This window comes from Natator depressus, chromosome 2 (genome assembly GCF_965152275.1).
Source record: "Natator depressus isolate rNatDep1 chromosome 2, rNatDep2.hap1, whole genome shotgun sequence".
Classification (NCBI taxonomy): domain Eukaryota; kingdom Metazoa; phylum Chordata; order Testudines; family Cheloniidae; genus Natator; species Natator depressus.
Genome location: NC_134235.1, coordinates 174,806,229 through 174,819,569, shown reverse-complemented (window position 1 = coordinate 174,819,569; position 13,341 = coordinate 174,806,229).

Here is a 13,341-nt window from a genome sequence, read left to right as displayed (position 1 = left end):
CATTTCAGTGCTGGTTTCTGTTCTTGTATTGGACGATATGGGGGCATGTAGCTAGAGGCAGATTGTGCTACCCTCTGTGCAACCAGGGATTGCTGGGAGGCAATCTGTGATCCCCCTTTAAGGGTACAGGACAATTTTTTCCCCCAGCTCATCCCAACACACAGAGCCAATCAACTTGCTACAGCTAGTTCCCTCCCCCTTTCCAGTGACTTGCTGCTCGGGTGAGCAACTGAGTAGCAGCTCCTGCACGCCTCCAAGCACAGGGACACCAATTCTGGGGGACCTTTATGTGGGTTATGCAAGTGTAGAGAGGCTCCTGCCTGCACAGCTGCATTCCAGGGAGCCATCGTCTAGTCATAAATCGAAATAGAAATTGAAAGTGGTAAGAGATAGTGTAATACATAAATCATCCAAGCCCTAGATGCCTCAATAATAATTTCTTGGCCTGTTGTGTACTTCTGGCCAGCATCATGAGTCAGCTTTCGGTTGTCTTTCTTGGGCCAGGGACCTGTGTTGGAGAACTCTCTCCCACATGTGATACTTCATGGGTTGCTTCTCGGGCCTGGTTATTGAATCAGGGTTACCCCTGACTCTTTTTGGACCCTCTCCTTTGTTTTGATTTCCTTTTTGGTATCTTAACTCCTTGTCTTTCCAGGTTTTCATTTTAATAGAGAGTTGCTGTCTTTTGTTTGGTGGGTGGTTTGCCTTGATACAGGGCTTGCTCTTTTGCCATTTCCTTTTCGGCTGGCTGGTGGTCTTTTCCTGTGGTTCTTATTTATTTAATATTGTAATATTGTTAATTTACTGTACTGTCACTGTGTGCATATTCACACAGTGGGCACCTTCTACATGCATTCAATTAACTAAGTACATTTAACTGTGGCTCTGGGTGCTCAGATATTAGTGATGACAAGTATGGCATAAATACCAAGATACGGTAGGTTACTTTAAAGGGAAAAATTACAGTTTTACAAAAGGACATACATTTCTTAAAACTAAATCAACCCTTTTCACAAAGGATTATTTATGTTTCACACGTGTTCCTTAGCACATAAAGATGGTTCTCTCAACAGAAGGGCATTGTCTTTCAGTGACGTCTGCTCTCTATCCACACGCATGTCTATGTACCTCATTTTGCTGCTGTCAGGCAAAACACACCGTCATTGTTCCAGGCACATCATGAAGTTCCATTGTGATTCCTGTGGAATGGCAGAACAGGAACAGAAGTAGTGGCAACTCAGAAGCTGGACCAGAAGCATAGCTATGAAGGGTTGAATAGGAGTTATGCATTGCCCAGGGGCAGATGAATAAACCATTCTGTTCCCATGAAAGCTAATTGGATTTATGCTGACACAACCAAGGGACAATATACTCCTGACTGGTAGGAAATATATGCTGACAAAAACCTTATGTCGACAAACATTTTTAAACGTTTTTTTTCTTTTAAAACTATACAGTCAACTTATGAACAGCCACGACTTGGGGTTTCTACCCATAAATATGAGGGTAGTGATTAAAAAAAAACCCCCAAAACTCTTCTAATACCATATGGAAGGAGAGATAAGCAAGGTTCTGTTGTATATCATCTGTGCGCTAGTAAAATGCTCACTAATGTTATCAGTATAGAAGCCTGTTCATACCATTGCAGCCATGCATCTCAGTCTGTGATCCCACAAGTACAGCTGGCTGGAAAAATGGGGGTTTCCCCCCAGAAAATGTGAATGAAAATATTTTTGGTTTTCATTGTAATAGCAGAAAATTTTGATTTTTCAATTAAAAACAAAACAAAACCAAAATCTGCACCCAAAGAATAAATAAATAAATTAAATAAAATCAGCCAAAACCTGCCAAAAACCTAAAAAAGATTTTGCTTTCTGACCAAAAAAAATTCAGTTTGGGGGGTTTTTGGTTTTCTAATGAAACACTTCCCAGAATTTTTGTCAATTTTGTATTTAAAGGGTATGGGTAATAAAGTAACATCCCACGCTCACTTCAGAGACACTCACAATTCGGGAGGAGCAAACTCATTTTGCCTAATTCCCAACCTACTCAGACATTCTGAGTTGTAATTTTCATCTCAGCCTTGGACATTAAGTGGGCCATGCTCTGTTTAGGAGAGGACCTTTGAAAGGAGCAGAGAGAGGAAACAGAGCACCGAGAAAGAACAGGGTGAAAAGTGGAGCAGAGAGTGGACAGAATGAGAGTGCCCTGTAAGGAGATTGAAAAAGGGAGCAATATGAGAGATAAAATTCGAATGAAGGAAGAGATACCTAATACACCCCAGAGGACTGGCTCCTTGGCCCCTTCTTTGATTGCTTTGTGAGATGGAGGGGCGGTTTCTGGGATTGATCTAAGTGACACTGAGGGTCAAACTGGCCCCGAAAGCTGTGGGGATTGGTGGATGCCAAAGGTGCTTAAAGCCAACTTTGCCCTGCTCTCCTCAGCTGTGGCAAGTGGAGCTCCGGTGCAAATGACGATCTAGTCCAGAGTCTACGATACACTGTACACAGGCAGCTCGCCCGTGCCTGTGCAGTTGCTAAACAGAGCGTAGGCTGCCCTTTAACTTTAAAAAAAAATCGACTCTTTCTTGGAAAAGCACACATCTGGATTTAAAGTAAGAGTGTCTTGAGAACACCACAAACCCCCAAAGGATATTGCAGATTCACAAAATATCAAACACCACAAGGTGTGCTCATCTCTACGTACAAAACACTTCCTGCCGCTCACTAAGGGTATGTCAACACTGCTAAGGAGCTGTTTAATTATGGTGTATATATTTGGGCTCTGGTTGCAGCCCAGGCTCTGGGACCCAGGGTCCTAAAGTCTGGGCTCCAGCCCAAACTCAGATGTCTACACTTCAGTTAAACAGCCCCTTAGTCCGAGCTCTTTAGTCTGAGTCAGCTGGCACGGTCAGCCACAGGCTTTTAATTGCAGTGTAGACATAACCTGATAGACCCCGGGCCTGTGGAGATTGGTGTTAAACCTTTAACCCAGGGCTTTAGTATGGTTCAAGTGGTGCATGGGACTTTGTGTGGGCTCTGCTATAGGGTGAATTTGACCTTTTGGGCTTGATTCTGAGACGTGCCAACTACTTGCACTCCCAATGAAATAGGTAGGTAGGTGATAGGTAGATATTATTGGAAAGCAAAATCCTACCCAGTTAGTGGAAATTAACAGTCATCATGTATGACCCTGTCTTTTTCTTTTCAAGAAAAGCTTTCTTAACTGAGCTGCTGAAGTTGGAAATTAAATGCTCTTTACTTCTTTCCATGTAATTTCCATCTTGTGCTCTTTCTTTTCTAGCACACTGCCAAAACTATATTGCCCTTAGGATTATTTTTTTTCCAGTGATTTTACTCTTACAGATGTGAATGAAAAGGACAAATGGGCCTAACGGGAAATGTTCTGAGAAATAATCACAGGGAGTAGTCTAAAAAGAAACAAGGCATGATGATACGTTCGCATGTACCTGCTGCCTTTCCTACCACGTGAACCACTTGAGCTGGAATTGCAAAACAGGCAAATGAGAAAATTAAGCCACAGAAAGCAAAGAAGTATGATACTTCAGAGATTGCTGGTAATATTGTATAAATTATACAGTACTTGCATGACATCAAAAGTGTTGCTCAGAAATGAAATTACCCTCTCTGGAGGTTCTCTTTAAGAGCAGTAGTAAATGTGAATAATATCTTAACAGCAAGTTGCATCTCATCCAGCCAAAAACACCACACAAGGTTGGCCAAAGACAATACATTTCGTAAAGCTTCCTGCAAATATTCTTCTTTATTTCCATGGCAGCTGCTGGAAGCATTGGCTCTTAAAGGGCTTTGAGATGCATATAATAGGTACCAAGTGTTTGGTCAGGTGTTTCAAACCATGTAAAGAACTTAGGTCCACCTGTTTCACAATATCTTTGTAGAAGTCCTGTGCTCATTGGTAAACAGCACTTATTTTATACTGAAAAATGTCACACTAAAATGTTCCATTGACTAATATTAGTTCACACAAAAATTTGGGGGACAAGTTGTAAACCCAAGACCATTAATGAACTTTTGACATTTTTATTTAGAAGAAAATCGAGGAGCACCTGTGTCCCCCAAAAGTTTTCCATCTACATTGGCTATTAGATAAGACTCTTCCGTTTGGATGTGGACTTCATTGCAGTTATGTAGCTGTCAGGGTTCCCTCCCCACTCTGAACTCTAGGGTACAGATGTGGGAACTCACATGAAAGATCCCCTAAGCTTATTTCTACCAATTTAGGTTAAAACTTCCTCAAGGCACAAATTCTTTGCCCTTGGATGGTACGCTGCCACCACCAAGTGATTTAACAAAGAATCAGGGAAAGGACCACTTGGAGTTCCTATTCCCCCAAAATATCCCCCCAAGCCCTTACACTCCCTTTCCTGGGGAGGCTAGAGAATAATATCCTAACCAATTGGTTACAAAGTGATCACAGACCCAACCCCCTGGGTCTTAGGACAATAGAGAAACCAGTCAGGTTCTTAAAAGGAGGATTTTATTTTTTTTTAAAAAAAGGTAAAAATCACCTCTGTAAAATCGGGATGGCAAATAACTTACAGGGTAACAAAAGATTCAAAAACACAGCAGAACTTCCTCTAGGCTTAGTTTCAAAGTTACAAAAAACAGGAATAACCCTCCCCCCAGCAAAGGAAAAATTCACAAGCAGAACAAAAGATAATCTAACACGCCTTGCCTGGCTTTTACTTACAATTTTTGTAATATGAAGACTTTTAGGATGGTTTATAGGAGGAGTTTTCTGACCTGATGCTTCTCTGCTTCCCAAGAGAACACACACAACAAAGCCTTCCGTGTCCCACCCCCCCCAAGGTTTGAAAGTATCTTCTTTCCTCATTGGTCCTTTTGGTCAGGTGCCAACCAGGTTGTTTGAGCTTCTTAACCCCTTACAGGTAAGGAGGAATTCTAGGCTACCCTTAGCTTTATGGTTAGACCTGGCCATTAATGATCTTTTGACATTTTTATTTAGAAGAAAATCGAGTAGCACCTGTGTTCCCCAAACATTTTCCATCTACATTGGCTATTAGATAAGACCTTTCCATTTGGATGTGGACTTCATTGCAGTTATGTAGCACTTTTCCCTTCCAGACTAGCTTACTATGATGTACGCTACAGACAGTACGAGTCTGAAGACAATTTAGAAATTGTACCTAGTTGAGAATGTGCTAGTTCAGCAGCCCATTTGCTTTGTGGAGCTCTTCACTAAGAGTAAATTGTACTTGGTTTCTATAATCTGCAATGGCTACCAGTATAACTCAAACGTAAGTTTTGGCCTATAAAACTGTATAGCTTATTTCCTCACCACCTAAAAGGCTGTGTTGTTCCTTGGTGATACCATCACAGTTGTAATTAGCTTGAGTACTTGAACTAACAGCAACCTGGTGGCAGGACATTTTTAGGGAGGGAATTTGACTCTGGCTTTACTCACCCGGCTGACGTATCAGAGCCAGATTTCTTGACTTCATGGCACATTGCTTGGCCCATGTTTACTCAGGCTTCTTAACTGATGGGATATAGGACGGGTTGCGTTTCTTTTATTTATGTGGACAGAGTTTGGTGGTCTTCTGCTAGCATTGCACCAATTTTCCAAATCACTGTTTAACTATTGTTTTAATTTTTAGGCATCCAGTAAGAGATGGTTTTATTTGCAAATTTATTAACTGAAATAAATTAAGAGTCACAGTATCAAGACACTTGATCCAGATATCCTGGCCAAATTCTAGCACAGGTAATTACATCATACCTACCTAAATTCCCCCTGCGGTTTCAACTGGACAAAGAAAGAACGGGGTAATTATGATTTATGCTGCAATTCTTGAACCAGACTATTATTTAGTGTTGCTATATATTTTTAAACATTGGTTGCCTTTCACTGCGGGGTAGACAGACCAACCGAAAGATCGTGTAGACGAAAGGTGCTAGATAATGTATTTTTATTGTTATCATCATCATCAACCACCTTTTCTTCATTAAACAACTGAAGTGTTTATGAAAAGTAATATATGTTCAGAGCCCTGGATACCGAAATCCTCTACTGACATCCTCTGTCAAGTGCTTCAGGATTTACTGATGAAAAGCTCTGGAGAAGAGCTCACTAGTACTATTATTACTTATTCACAGGACAGTACAGCACAGGCAGCATTAGTGCAAACTCCTCCAAGCTACCCCACCAATGTGTCTCAACCCTGACAACTACTTCATTATCCATGCCCATTTAGTCCTTTGGCCCTTTAACTCAAGCGCCAAAATGGAGGCCCAGTTACCACCAGCTGTGATTATATTTTTCTGTGATGTGGACATATGTCTTTAAGTAGCTAGACTGACAACACTAACTCATTTTACATAGCCTATCACACAGTCATCAGATACTCACAACTGTTTGCTGCTATTAACTTGAGCTAGATGCGAACTGGTAATATATGGGTGAAAGCCTCCATATCTCATTACCAGTCCCTTGTATTCCAGTCTTCATATGTAAATCATAGGATCACATCTAGTATAACATACAGCTCAAGTTTATGAATGGCATTTTTAATCTCTTTTTTTTTAACCCAGACTACAGTGAATTGTCATTTTTAGATATGATCGCAAGTTAAAGAAGGGGCTGTCTGTCCTCTCTAAGAGAGATGTTCCAGGTGAGCACCAGAAATGGACTTCCTGGCCTTCACATGTTGTGACCCGGAGTTCTCTCAACACCTCCAGCATCTCAGTGAGGGATACCAACTGAAGCTCTAACACAGGGCGGCTGCAGGGCTGGGCAATCATGGCAGTTGACCTGGATGTTAACTTCTGGGGCCGCCAAATCAGCATGTGGGAAAACATCACCTCACTCAGCTGTTTTGGTTTGGTTTTTTGCTCGGCAAAAAACATTTTCCACCTAGGGCCAGCCCTTCTCTAACAAAGTTTTCACTTACATCCCATAACCTTACTCTTTTTACACAGAAGCAGATAGTTTGCCCCTCACCCAATCAATGTTATTAACAAAATAACACAACATTTCTGCACAGTAGGAGGGCCTCACGATACTTGCTGAGCAAAGGCAATCTGAATTAACCAGACTATGTATGATCTGGAGCCAATCTACTCTCTGAATTTTTGTGGAAACGGTGGTAGAGGAAAATGAAACCTCTTCCTTGCTTCTCACACAGCCACAGCATAAAAAATCTACACACACACACATACACACACATACATACATATATGTTATAAACATATTTATTTACAAAATGTGAGTATGCATATGAATTTTGGCATACAAGAATGATGAGACAAGACGGGTACCTCACCTACCACTTCCAGTTGCCTATTTAGGTTATTTGCAGCGAGAAGTTCTAAATCATTCGGAAAAGAAAGATGTGCTGTGGGTTTATATAGGTTCTGAACTTCTTCCCACAAAGTGAGGTAGAGAAATAACTCTCCAAGGGCAAAGTCACAAATGAAAGTTACACATGGTTGGGGATACATTTTCTATCTCATACAAACACGCATCATGCCTGTTTAATAAAGGATTTGTGCAGTTGGAAAAGGTGATCTAACGCCTATAGAAGAAATGGGCTATTTTTACAGTTTGGAACAGTTGCAGTTTACCACACCAAAATCATGGGCATTAATTCAATTGTTCGAGGTTTCAAAATTGCCAGAGTCTCAACCACAGGGCTCTCAGTTCCATTCACATTTTAAAAAAACCAGATACTAATTCTACATACAGTCTGCTAGCACTGGCCATCCCAACCTGAATGAGCAAAGTACAGCAACCATGTTAATGATTACCTTACATTAACTCCATTTGAATATAGCTTCCTATCTCAGGTCAAAAAGATGCTACCTCTTGGTCATTCCTGCTCAAATACACTAAAGTCCTCTGGAGCGAACAGCACCCCACTGTACTGAGCTCTATACATTTCTCTGTGAATGGCTTCCGTGAGCCAGGTGTTACTGACCTTGCTGACTCTACCCCCATGATCTGGGCTCTACCTGAGGTGTTTGCCTGTGTGGCCACACAGTCTTGCCTGCTGGCCCAGTGCTGTCCTCAGCAAGTGCGACTCAGCAGAGCCTGTGTATCCGCAGAGCAAGAACACTGATCTGAAGTCTCTGCTGCAGTCTCAGACCAAAGAGGTGCCAAGGAAGCTCAGATCAGCGTGACAGCTCCCCCTCTGCATAAAACTTCAAACGTGGTAGGGCAGAACCCTCCGTCTCTCAGCCTGATCTGAGAGAGGGAGGAAGATGAAGATAGAGACAGTGGATATGAACTGGCCAGCAAGAATATTACACTTGAAATTAGAATACTGTTTCTAACCATCGTAGTGAAGTTCTAGAACAGCCTTCCAAGGGCAGTGGTGAGGGCAAAAAACCTAACTGGATTCAAGATTGAGCTTGATAAGTTTATAGAGGGGACGGTATGATGAAACTGCCTACAATGGCATGTAGCCAATCTGCAACTGCTAGTAGCAAATATCATCAATGGCCGGTGATAGGACACTAGATGGGGAGGGCTCTGAGCTACTACAGAGAAGTCTTTCCCAGGTGTCTGGCTGGTGGGTCATGCTGATGTGCTTAGGGTCCAACTGTATCTTTGGGGTTGGGAAGGAATTTCCCCCCTTGATTTGGGGACAAAAACCCAAACTTTTGGAGACAGGACACTAGTTGGGTTACTAGTTTGAGTTACTACAAATAATTATTTTCCAGGTACCTGCCTGGCAGGCCTTGCCCACATGCTCAGGGTCTAAGTGATCGCCACATTTGGGGTCGTGAAGGAATTTACCCCCGGGATTGGCAGAGACCTGGGGGGTTTTCGCCTTCCTCTGCAGGATGGGGCACGGGTCACTTGCAGGTTTAAATTAAATGGTGGATTCACAGTAACCTGAAATCTTTAAATCATGATTTGCAGACTTCAGTAACTCAGCCAGAGGTTAGGGGTCCATTACTGGAGTGGTTGGGCAAAGTTCTGTGGCTGGGGATGTGCAGGAGATAAGATTAGATGGTCATGATGGCCCTTCTGGCCTTAAAGTCTCTGAGGGTATGTCTACACTTAGAGCTTTTGTGCTGTAAGTTTCACTGGTGATAGGGAACCGGTAAAAGTAAAGCGCTGGTTTGTGTACTCACTCAATTCCTCAGGCGCCAGAGAGTGTTTAGGCTACTAGCACGTCCATTGCTGATGAGAGCAGCGCTGTAGGGCAGCTATCCCACAGTGCAGCTTTCTCGATAGATCTTGGGCGGGGGGTGAGCGGAAGGCATTCTGGGTCCCTGCTCAGTGCCCCGTGCTGCCCTGCTTCATGTTTCAGCAGCCCCATTACTTCCTGGTTTCTTCCTTGGCATTTTTTTTAAAACCTCCTGCTGTCTGGCTGCTTTCCCCGCCACATCTCCAAACAAAGGGAAAGGGAGCATCAAACTTCCCGGGGTTTACAGGGGGAGGGGCGGACGTCCGAGCATCAGAGCAGCAGAGATGCGGGTCAGAGTGGTCGCTTTTGGAACGGTGGGATATCTTTCAGAGGCCAAAGAGTGTTTATGCTGGTGCAAAGTGTCTTCACTTTCACAGCAGTGCGAAAAGAACAGCAGTAAGAGCTGTACGCCTCTCATGAAGGTGGTTTTCTTTTTAACAAGTGTAGACGCTCCTGCAGTTTTAGCGCAAAAAAGGGACTTTTTATGCTTTAAATGGTAAGTGTCGACATACCCTCAGTCTATGACTTAATCTCCTAGGTTTGAGGTAGTGGGGAGCAAGAATTCTGGCATAGCTCCCTCTCTTCAGGGTTTGTCTGTGTGAAAATCCCCCAAGGGCTGAGGGGAGGAGTGTGTGTGCACAAATAAACATAGAAATTACATGACACTTGTTGCACTATTTTAGCACAGTAAAATCCAGGATTTCTATATGCCATAATGCAAACATATGTAAGGTTCTGATCTTGTACTAGGTTAGCAGTTGGATGAGCTGTGATTTTACACTTTTTCAAACAAAAAAGTATTATTGCCACATTCACATATAATAGCTTTGAAAATATAACATGGCATACTCCATCTCCAGGTTTTCTTCTGAGCATTGTCCATATTGATCCTACTCTTCTGGCGAGCATGCACCATTGGTTTCAAGTCGGAGTTCAAGAATGCAGTGTTAACACTCAGCGAACCCTTGGTGCCTTCTTATCAGCAAAAGCTAAAAGAGCTAGAGCTGATTAAAACAGTGTAGGGGAACAAATCTTGGAATTATTTTTTAAACTTGAATGAAAACTCTTTTTAGGAAAATAAACAACAAATTTGTGAAACTTTTGACTAACTCAAGGAAGAACCTTCTTTTATGCATTGGTCAGCTATTAGCTAGTTTGTTCCTATTTTAGTGGTTGTTAGGATTTGTCGTCTTAATATTGGTTATGTATTGGTATCATTGCCTAGTCTGTGGGTTGAACGGGTTCCCCTATCTGGTTCAAAGCAGGCTGAGTTCAGCTAGCAGCCATTCTTTTGGCTCCAGCCAGTCCTATTTAGGCTGTTACATATGGCAGAATGCAGTAAGGAACTGTAGTTGAAATAAAGTACATTATATATTGGAAAGATACTGTTTACAGACTGGTAGGCTCAGTCTCTGCAGTGCTTGGGTGAAGGCCACCCACCAAAATATATCTCCTGTTGTTGGAGAAATCCTTACAGGCTAATCTGTCTGTAACTGTAGAGCACAGCTGGGTTTCACAAGAGCTGTTTTGGACACCAACTCTGCAGTTACTTACTGGTCAAATGACAGAATTTAAGAGATTCATAGATCGTTATTCTCTGTGCAATCTCAATGTCAAAAGAGGATAAGGTTCTTCCTCAGGGGTATGGAAGTCATGGCTTTCTTCACCTACATGGCATTGTTTGCCATACTTCAAAGTAAATCTTTTCAAGCTTGATTAAGGATTGTGTACAGTCCTCTGCATGACAGCATGGAGTCTCTGTGATCGTACCTCAGAAGATTCAGGACCTTAGTTGTGTGCATAAAGCTCAAGAATGCCTGCAAGGGAGTACTATTCATCTTTTCTTCACCATCAGCTGTGATAGGAATAGATACTTCCAACATAGCTTTCTGGGGAGTGCACCTCAGCAATTGTATGACCCAGGGTCTCTACAAACCCAAAGAACTAATGCTTCACATAAATGTCTTGGGGGCTGAGGACAATTTCATTGACTTTCAACACTCTCTTCCCTCATATCAAGAGAGGTCTTTGCAGACAAATCCATGGTGAAATCTATTGTATTATGTTAACCAACAGGAGAAAGTCAGTCTCAACCATTCTGTAGGGGGATATCAGGTACCAGGAATAATGTAGTCAGCTTCAAATCATTTCTCTGGCTCTTCATTTTCACAACAAGGATGACATGCTGGCAGACAATTCATTCTGGAAATATAATACCCAGCTTGAGGGGCCTTCAAGGACTTCCTGCTCCAAATATGGGCATGAAAGAGGGTATGAAATAGGACCATGAAAGAGAATATAAGGTACCTTCAGTTCTGCTCCTGATATGGCAGAGATCTGTTCTCCCTAATGCATAGCTTCCTTCTGAACCAGAGTCAAGAATTTTGCCTTCCCTACAACGCTTCTTTTAGGGTCATCACGAGGACCAACAGGACAAAGTTCAGGTGATGTAAAATAGCTCCATTTTCGGGCACTTCAGTTTTGATTCTCAAATCTCCTTTCCTCAGAATTGGAACCTCCAGCAATACTTTCAATTCTGCCAGATCCATTACAGCAAGAGCAGGTCTCCACCCAGACCTGAGATCACTGAGACTGGTATATTGATACTGGCTCATTGATCAGTTCAGATTATGACTATTCCCTGAAAATTCAACAAATATCTCTGGAGGGCTTGAAGACTCCAACAACAAGGACCACTGGAATTCTCAGAAGGTAAGGGGCCCATTGGCTTCACAATTTTTAAAATTTGGACTTTTTGTTAGCTCTCAAACAATCCAGGTTATCTCAGTGCCATCACAGTCCATCTGCCAGCCATATCAGTTTATCATCCTCTTGTACAAAGTTCTTCATTCTGCATACATCCTACTTCTGACTTCCAATCACAGTTGCCAACTTTCACACGTTAAATTAGCACCCCGACTTTCACAATAAACCAAAAATCAAGCTAATCCCATTTCAAAACAAGGCCAAAACACGCTAGTCCCTAAGAACCCCAACACTGTATGTGACTAGATCCCCCTGGCGTGCAGTCTGGGATTGTGGTGGGCCTGCTGTGCACCCCTGACTCTATTCCCCCCTTGTCCCCACTTGCCCCTGCTTGCTGGGAGCCGATCAAAAAAAAAAGAAGCAACAATCTACAACAAGCAACAAGCCACAAGCCAAACAAGCAACAACCTACAAGCCAAAAACTGACGAACAAGCAACTCACAAGCCAATTAAGCCAAAAACAGGCCCAATTTCTGCGTTTTTTTCATGGGTTTGGCATGTCTGCTTCCAATCCCAGTCCTCATATTGATTCTTTTTGGTGCCTTGGGCAAGTCTCCTAATTTCACTGCTTCTGTTTTTCCATTTAGCATGGGGATAATAAGACTTACATCTTACTTCACAAGCATACTGTGAAAACTCATTAGCTTAGGTTATTTAAATGCTTTGAAGATTCAATATGCATATAAGTGCTAAGTATGAAGGTATTAATCATTGTAATTATTATGCTTCTATATGTATGACTGTTATCAAAAAGCATGATCATCTTATATATAATGAAAGTAATGCCACATTTGAAAATGTTGCAACCACTATACTTTTGCTGGCTATAATAAACCTCTCCTAGCCTCATTCTGTAGTTTCCATTTCAATAGGATGCTTTGTTTTAACCTAGCATTTTAGAAAGTCTGACATCTGCTCATGAAGCTAATTTCTATTTTAGTGTTTCCTTGTAATGAATCCTGGAATGAATATCAGCTAGTGTAACATTTTGTATCACCATAAACACCATTTAAAATGCACTTGTTATAGAAGGCTTTTTATTTGAACTGCTGCTGCTCACGTAGGGGTCTTCCTTAGTTAAACACTTCATGTCCCAAAGAGAAGTCTCTGCAGATGGTGTGAGCTCATTCCCATTCCATGTTTGGGTTTGGTGTTGTTTCCACAGGATCTAAAGATGAACTGATGTTAAGAAGTAAGTGTCATGCTAAAACCTTTGGGAAGTTGAAAAGGAAGATTTTTGTGATAGCTATAAATCTTCCAGAGACATTCTGAAATTATAAATAGCTGCCTTGGCTGCATTTGGTGCTAGTAGGAAATTAAGCACTAATTAGTTCAGCTAATTTCAATTTTTAAGGTAACCAAGAATGGGTTTATTTTTT